The sequence below is a fragment of the Thunnus albacares genome, chromosome 1, assembly GCF_914725855.1.
Source record: "Thunnus albacares chromosome 1, fThuAlb1.1, whole genome shotgun sequence".
NCBI classification, from domain to species: Eukaryota; Metazoa; Chordata; class Actinopteri; order Scombriformes; family Scombridae; genus Thunnus; species Thunnus albacares.
Genome location: NC_058106.1, coordinates 6188397 through 6197840, shown reverse-complemented (window position 1 = coordinate 6197840; position 9444 = coordinate 6188397).

The following is a 9444-nucleotide window of genomic DNA, read 5'->3' as shown; positions in this document are numbered from 1 at the left end:
TTTTGGTACAGCTCACCGGTGCATAAAATTGTGCATAAACTCCTGTGTCATGTCAGTAGATTTAGATTCTTAGATATAGTATACATGCAGTGTGTAAAACATGCAGGATTTTGGAGAGATCTGTGCATGCGCCGCTGCCAACAAGTTGTGTGAGCAGGCAGACACTTTAGTGAACATAAGCTACTGAAAAAATGGCGAGTGTTTAACCTCTGCAATCTGCATGTATCACTGTGTTGTTATTTATCTTGTATTATGATTTATTTATAATGCCTACACCAGCAGCCTGTTCTGAGCCTGTTTTATTACAGGTCCGTTTCAGGGTAGGGGTCTTACATTAACAGGTCATGCAGGTCAGATTCAGAATTGATTCAGGGATAATTGCAGTTATGTCAGTTACAGGTTTGCAAAACTGGACAGGATACCTGTAGCCAGCAGAAGTTAGAATCAGGGCAGTTGCCGCAGCCACTCAATACAATGAAGATCTTTCACTGAGTGATGGAGGTTCCTCTTGGAACTTGGAGTCTTCCCATTATTTGTATTGGCATTCTGAATCCATTTCAGTTATGACATTTTCACCACTGTAAGATTTATTCGTACCTGCATTACCTTACATTACACAATTTGTTTTTTTTTACCTCTTGGAAAGCTTATTTAACCAGGATGGTTTTTGCAATCAAAATGATTGTTTGAAAAAAAAAATGTGGCACACAAATCAACAGACAACCAACACACACCGAAGCCAGAGGGATTAAAAAAGCATAAGAGAACACAGAAACATTTTCTGTAAAGCTGTACATTTAATAATAATGAATACCCTTTATGTCCATAGCTTTTGTCGTCCAAGGGTAAGACACGTTAAGACACTGGCACTGTGTGATTGACAGCTGATTTATGTGAGCTCTCAGTACAGTTTCCTCTGGATTAACACTTTAGACCCTAAAGACATTTTCATTGCCATATGCTCCTGCTTTCACCACCCTTTATCACCCGTCCAGACAGTCTGCATAGTGTGCTTTAAACTGTGTGACATCACCTCTCGGTGCAAACTCACTCTTAAGTTGAAACATATGCACTTTGTCTTGTGAATCGGATCTCTTTCAAGCGGTGGATCAGATAAGATGGTGTCTGCTGCAGCTTCCAGGTCGGGCTGAAAGCTGGAAATGTGAAGTAGAGCAACAGCCAGTGACCATCACACTACAGCAAACCTCTGCCAGGGAATGTCCATGTGACATCCGTATCGAAATGAGCGTGTGGTTGAGCAGCTGGTGTTGAGGAGTTCTAAGTGTTTTCTTACATAGATTGTAGATTTTTTATATTTTGACTTCTTCTGTCTCTTTCTCAAACTTATAATGTGTCTCCTTCTCTTCCCTCTGTCACACATACAGTACATTACAACCAGCACAATGCAACCAGTTCAGACTGGTTACTATTTGGCCTGCATTATTGTTGTGATCATGACTGACGAGTGGCTGGTGGTTTGTGGGATCAAAATAAATTATTAAATAAATTAAACCAACTATGCCACCTGGGTTTTGGGACTCTAGGATCTCAAGCTAGCACGTTCTTTTAAATTGGGTGAAAAGCAGCATAGCACCCAAGAACAACACAGGCTGTCAGTTGGTTACAGATTTATGATGAAAGGTTGTAAAAATGTGCAAGACCAGTTTCAATAAAATACTATAAAACAATAAAAGCTATAGTTAAAATAATTAGGGGCAGGATTCTTAGCAAAAAAAGGGTCCTTCTGTCAGCTTTTGAAGAGGCCGAAACACAACAAAGTGACCATCAGTATCCAGCCAGCGTTGCCCTGCTGCCCATGGCCAGGCACAAGTTTCCTGTAGATGCATGTCGCTTCTTCCTCTGCTTCTGTTAAAAGGCTTTCCTCCGTCCTGCCATTCACTCTTGCTCCCGTCCATCCCATTCTGTCCATCTGGCAATTGTTTCAAAGAAATGACATCGGGCCTTGGAGCCTGAGGAGCACAGCTCAGCCGGCGGGTTCTTGTCGCCATGGTGTTGCATCGCCGCTGAACCTTGTCCTTAACCCCGTGGACTTACCACAAAGTGTCCTTAGGAGCTCTAGAGAGATAAACAAGGCCATTGATCACACACACCTGATCCTCACCTCCAGCTTTTGTCATATCCCGCCATGTCTGCCATCTCCATCATGTTCTGTCCTAGCCGCTGCTAACAGCAGGCCTTCACAGCTGCCCTGTCGGCCCATTGCCTCCACAGGGCCTGCAGGGATTACTGCTTTCAAAATGTAATTAAAGTGTGTACAGGTGCAGGTAGTATATAATCAGTGGTAAGCACAGGTCAGATCAGCACAAAGATACACATGAAGGAAAACGCAAACTAACATGCAAACCACCAAAAAGAAATAGTATACTCAAAATGCACACAAAGGCAAACCAGCAAAATCAACCCAAACAAAGAAATACACACAGACATGTGACATAATCATCCATTGCCACCGAAGTGTTGCTCATAATAACACACTCAGCTATTTGAGGAAAAGCTCTTCTCTACAAAGTGTAAAGAAGAATAAATAAGAAAAGAGGAGAACAGCGCTGGAGAGAAGAGTAGAGGAGAACAAATGAGAAGAAAAAAGAAGAGAGGGGGTGGAGAGGTGAAGCGATGGGAGGAATGACGGCGGTGTGCGGCGGCGGCGGCATATGTCACATCCTATCAGGCGACAGGACGAGTGAAAGATACAGTATTGCTTCTGCCGTGTTAGGAAACAGCGAACGCACTAACACACACACACACACACACACACACACACATACAGCAGGCCCAGCCAGGCTTATCACGCTTTCCACGGCTGCGCGGCCTCCATGCAGAGCAGCCGTAGCTGTCGGCAGAGGCCCGGATCATTTTGGACAGTATCATTAAATGCCATGTCATTACCCGTTATGGAGTAGTGCTCTCACTCCCTGCTTCTCCCCTGGGATGGTGAAGCCCATCTGATAGGTATGGAGAAGTGTGTGTTTGCATGCATGTCAGTGCATGTCTGCGTTGCCCTGTGTGTTTGTGTCTCCTGAAAGGGTTTGATGGAGGCAGGCATAGACAGAGGCGGAGGGTACGGTGTCGGCTACGGAAATGGGATGGACGGGGTTGAGAGAAGGAATTGGCATTAAATTTCTGACGCGGCACGAGGATTGACTTTGACTGGAGCGCAAGGGGGCTGTTAGCTTATCTTTAAGGCCGTGTTTGTCACAGCGCTGAGGGCAGCTCTGCTAGACAGGCTGGGAGAGAGGGAGGGAGAGCCGAGCCGAGCCGAGCGTGGGCTGAACGATATGGATAGGTGAAGGCTCCCGGTGGGACTCGCTGCCTGAGCTGGCGAGCTGCGCTGGGGAAGGAGAGAGGAGGAGAGCGGCTAAATTGAAGGTTTATTTATCCAATTCGCTGTCAAGGTCGGCTTGTCGGTGAGCTGTCCTGTGTGTGTTCACAAAATGCCAAAATCTCGACGAATTGTTTAAAAAAAAAAAAAAAAGAAAGAGGAGAGAGCACGCGTTGAGGAGGGGGGGAATCAATGACCTTTGGTTGCGTCAAGCTTCAAGCTGCCAGCAGCTCTTAAGGCTGTCCTTACCGGCCATTATGGTTGCCTTTTAAAAACAAGGCAGCGAAGAGAGGAGCTGTCGAGCGAGAGTAGTCCAACATTGACACAAACACACATACACAGAGAGATGTGTGCTGAGATTCACACTCACATATACCTGCTTGTACTTCTTGAGCGGCTATTTCTGCAGAATGATACACATCTTACATACCGAAACACTCTCATGAAATAAAAGTTTATTTAACTGTCGTGTTCACTCACAACAATCACCTGCAACCACTTGTCCTCTGTTTGCATTAGCTGCACACAACGGCCTGTTTCCATCGCTATACATGATAAAGAGTCCATCAGAAGGACATCTACTTAGCTTTTAGCTCATTTTACATGATTGGATGGCGTAGCAGGTCCAGAAGTGAATGCAAGTGCTGCTCATCAGTGATAATCAGTTTATCCTTTTACATCTCAATGAATAGGATCGGGAAGCGAGGAGCGCGGGGGCTGACGGGCCTTCCTGGATAAGCATGACTACCCCCAGAAATGCAGGTTGAATAGGAAAAGGGCTTTTGATGTAGCGCATTAATCAGTTTGCAGTTTGGCCTCAGCCTTAGTTGTTACTACTACTGCTGCAGAGTAACAGCGCTATCCTTTAGAGGGACCCCCTCATCAAAGTTTTGGAAGGCCTCTGTCAACGTGAAAAGAACATGACCTTTAAGATCGTATCAGCATGTTTGCTGGTGCATACACAGCCAAGGAAAGGGTTCAGTGGCCCGTCAGAAAAAGGAGAGCCAAAGGAAAAAAAAAAAAAAGAAAAGACAGGAAAAGAAAAGAAAATTGTAATTCACTCAGAGGGCTGTTTGTTTGAAAGAGCAGTTTGCTGACACTCAAGAGTGAGCAGCTTTAATGCCACGCAGGGAAGGAGGGAATGAAGATGAAAATGACTTCTGCACAAAGAATGATTTGTTTGCCTGATTGTTTTTTTTTTTTTTGTTTTTTTTTTCATCACTGAGATCTAATTTGATAGAACTCGTAATGGAGCTCAATTGGTGCAAAAGCAGCATTTTGAGAACAATGGAAAAATATACAGACTTCATATTTGCTGTACATGTGAGTTAATACTGTACCTGGCTGAACCAAACTCACTTATGTATCGTTTGACCAAATCTTAATTTGAAAATGCAGTTTACAGCATATTTTGTGTACTTCTTGTGTTCAAATTCAGATTTTTCAGGTCAGATATGCTTATCTATCCAAGGTGTGATATTTCTCAAAGCTCTATCTTCTATGTTTGCTATGTGCTCTGTGTGTGTGTGTGTGTGTGTGTGTGTGTGTGTCTGTGTGTGTGTGTGCGTGCAAGTGTGTGTTTATTGAGTCTTATGAAGAGCTGATAGTGATGTGATGGTGGTCATCAGTCACCTCCTACACCCTGTCTACAAGCCTGTGGACTGGCTGCTCACTGTCTGCTCCGTCACACACACACACAGACATACACAAGCAGTTATCAAATGTGCCCAATGAGGACAACATCTGCAACCACCGTTGTCCTGAAACTGTTTAAATGATTCATTCTATTTCCAATTTCCACTTAATTTCTTAAAGCAGTATTAATTAGCAGAATAAGCTATAAGCACAACATTGACATACCTATAAAATGTTGTGGTGAACATGTTAGCAAACTATTTATATGTCTAGTAGACACGGAGCAACATTAGCATTCATTTGGAGTCGTGTTTGTGGCTACTTGATAAATGTCAGACCAATATTCACTCTCCATTTTTTTAGTTTTGGTTACCACCAACTCCTGAGGTGGTAACCAAATGCTACGCTATGTTCATCATCTTTTTGTTCTGAAACCAAAGTAATGAGCTTAAAGACGCTAAAACGCTACGTAAAACGAAAAGTGAATTGCAGAGTCTGGTGATCATTTTCTGGTGGTTTGTCTCTACAAGCGACTCCTTTCACATCGCATACACTTAATTCAGTGTTGTTAAGCATTGGTTAGTTGAGCTTTCCACATGCAAAGAAAGATTTGCATTGCCAAACAGCTAATCATCAGTTAGCATGTGACAATATTGATGTATTAATAATTAAAGCTGCATTCATTTTTTTTTTTTTTTCTGGCCGCTTGGGGGCAGCAGACCTGGCGGAAAATACAACATCTGATATCTCGCTTGATAAAATTGTCAGATTGGCAGATGTCTTAAAGAACATTTTCCCATTTACACATTCAGCAAATAAACATTAATAATCATATGAAGTCCTGTTTCTAGATAGCTGAGAAATGTAAAAAGGTACATATTAACTTTCCTTTTAAATTATGTTTTGGTCTCTACTAACTCAATCTTCCACTTTCTTCATCATCTAATCACTAACTTTGCTTGGTGAGTAGGTAGCGTTCAGTGGGATTTTTAGGCTTTTTGCTGGAAACTGGGTTGACTTTGATTGATTTTTGGGGCAAAAAAACACAAAACTAAATAATGAGCTAAAAAAAAGGCTTAAAAGGTCTATTCAGCTGAGGGGAACTGTGTGGGTTGATCACTATACATGGCCCGGCCCCTGGTAATATACAAATACTGATCAGTGCAGCTTTCATACAGAAGCCTAAGACTATGTCTGAATAAAACTCTTTCAGAAAAGCTGATCTTTTCACTTTTGTATCCACTTTTTTTTATATTGATGGCCCTGACACATGTATTGCTTTGTTGTAAATCACTGTGCATTTCATGTTCATAAAATGAGTCTAATTCCAAATCCCTGTTTCCATAATGTAATACCAGCTGAGTCTGGGAATGAAACATCTAGTCAAACTGTGTGCAGTGTGTATCCCCTCGGCATTAGAGATTAAGCTGCATTAACACGTTGTTCCTATGGTCTCAGTGGTACATGGTCTGATTACTTAAAGTGCAATGCTAGTTTCCTTTCAGTTTTTCACAAGTAAAAGTCTCTGGACTTAATGGTCCTTTTTTTCTCTCGAGCTGCATGTATTTCCCTCAAGCATAGTGTGATTACAATTTTTATTTTTCCCTCAGCATTCTCTCTTTTTCTCTGTCAGAGTTAAGGAGAGATCATACAATATCTCTAGTGAAAATTTTCCTGGAATAAATATCCCAGGGCAGCAACAACTCCCGTCTGTTCCCAAAGTCCCCCTATCTGCAATTTGCACCGGCCAATGCAGCATTTTGAAAAGAGAAGAGGGAAGAAAAAAAAAACCACAATAATGGCATCTGTTTCCACAAGCCATGCGTTCCCAAAGCGATTGTGTGATCAAGATCCTTTCACGTTCTTGATGTTTGCACCACCAGACTCTAACATGGCACACAGGTCCCAGCCTCGTTGTGATTTAAGAAGTGTAGAACAACAGAATCAGAAAGGAACGGCAAAATGGAAAAATAATAAAAAAAGAAAAAAAAAACCAAAACTAAAGAATAAAGCAGAACAATTTATGATATATGCTGCTTCCACAACATATATCTCCAGGAGAGAGACTTTGATGAGGCAGGAAAAGGCCGTTTCTTCAGTTTGCCATCAAGCTGAATGACATCTAACAAGAAATACAAAGCTTACATGTGTAAATGTAACCAAAAAAAAGTCGGACGGGGGCAACATAGAAGAGGTTTTAAACTGGCCAACATTGTTCTATTGCATTGTATTGTATTCCTAGATCTCAGTGAGTACAATGATATCACAACCAACAGAAATGATGTCCACAACAATGAAAATAAGAATCAAGTTCTAATAAACCAAACCTTTAATTTAAAACAGATGCCATCCTCTTCTGATTGGAATGATATGATTCAGTTTGACTGTAGAATTGATAAAAGATCTCCAGTTGTTGATGGAAAATCTTCAACCGGAGCTGATTGTAAAGAGGCTTTCTGATCAAATTCCAGGAGTATGCATGAATATATGACCCATACTTATCTAACTACACTGCTATTTGATGAACTGGGTGTTGACATCTATCATTTTTTCATCCTGTTTATCCATGCTGTATGTCTGTAATTTTGGTATATTGGTCTATTCTATATACACAACATCTATGTGTCTGTCTTTGTCTCTGAGCTGTCTTCCATTTATTCCTCATCAAAGGGTTTCTTGGGGGATTTTTTCCTTATTCAAATCAAGGAACTAAGGATAGAGGATGTTGTATTGCTGTACAGATTGTAAGGCCCCCTGAGGCAAATGTGTGATTCGTGATATTGGGCTATACAAATAAAATTGACTTGACTTGACATGCAGCTTTTCCACCTCTGATCATCCCAGACTGGAACTAGCTACAGACTTGACTGGTGAATATCTTTGTGACGTGTATTTGTCAGACCAAAAGAATCTACTATCTGCTCCTGAAATCCATATAAACAAGCATGTGTTTTGTGTTTGGATGATATATTTTGTGCACAGAGTTGTTCACACTTACTTTATTTTTATGTATGTGTGTGTGTGTGTGTGTGTGTGTGTGTGTGTGTGTGTGTGTGTAACCCACACCTGGTACCCCATACAGTATGTATTTGTGGGTAGATGCATATATGTTTGTGAGCATATTCGTCTGTGTGAGTGTATATAGTATATGTGTATCACTGTATGTGTGTGTGTGTGTGTGCATGCTTAAGGGTGTGTAAGCAGATAGAGTTAAAATTTCCATGTGGACACGTGCATTCATGTATGTGTGTGTCTGAGCATAAGTATGCACATGGATCAGTGGAAGTTTGATGTGTATCCAGGGCTGATTTGGCGCTGGGTGATTTTGGCTCAGCGTTAAAGGAAAACAGAGAGATGGATGGAGTGACAGGTCGCTGTGTGTCAACCTGGCACTCTGTAAGACAACCGAGGAAAGACATGAAACACAGACGAAAGAAAGAAAGAATAAGAGAGAACATAGTGAAGTATTAACAGATATTTTAACAGAGGGGAAGAAAGATAATCACAGGTGGAAGTATGTGATATTGTTGTGAAGGCTCTGTTCACACAGCACTTAAAAGCGAGTTAAGACAGATTTTTACACTCATATGTTACCCAGATTTACTGTTTCCTAAACAGTGTTAAAGGCAAAAACATGTGGACCACATGGACAAAAAGCTGGATCCAGAACTCAACCTGCTATACACGGGACTTTTATACTCAGTTTACACCTGGCATTAACATGCAATCAGTGTCTGGAAACGTTATTTGGATGAGGAGAAGCATGATCTAATATCACCATGTTGGTGTTAGTCCAACATCATAACTAATGGTGCTCCAAGACCGTCATTGCAACTGACCAATCACATTGTTGTGATGTCACAGCTTTGCTACTTGGGGGGGGGGGGGGGGGGGGGGGGGGGCGGAAAATACAAAAGCGCGGCTCCTTACCCGCTCACATGCATACTGTATGCAGTGGGAAACAGAAGGTAAGCATTCACAGTACTTTCTTTAATAATATGATAGGATATTTTCATCCCGAGATCAATATTTTAATATATGCTTTCTCTCGTGGATGCATAAAGTTCTAACCCTGTTAATGTTGTGTGGCCAGCCTTTGGTGAGACTCGTTTATCTTTATTTAACGGTAATTTACTGCGTTGCTGCTCCCGCTGCTGTCAGACTGTTCCAGCAGTTTGAGCTGTTGACAGCTGCCGCGTAGACACCACAACACAGCTAACGTGCGTTAGCCGTTTGAAATACACTGTGCATTTCAAATGCCTAGTGGAGCTAACAGCTAATGGAGCTAACAGAACTAACGGCTAACCGAACTAACAAATAAAAAGTACATTAATGTAACTGCTTTAGGTCAATTCTTAATGTAAACATTAATATTTTTAATAATGCACCAGGTTAGAGAGTTCTTTGTACAATTTACATCATTAGTTCTCTGAGAATCTCTTTCGTGTCCAAGCAAAATCGGTATTGTA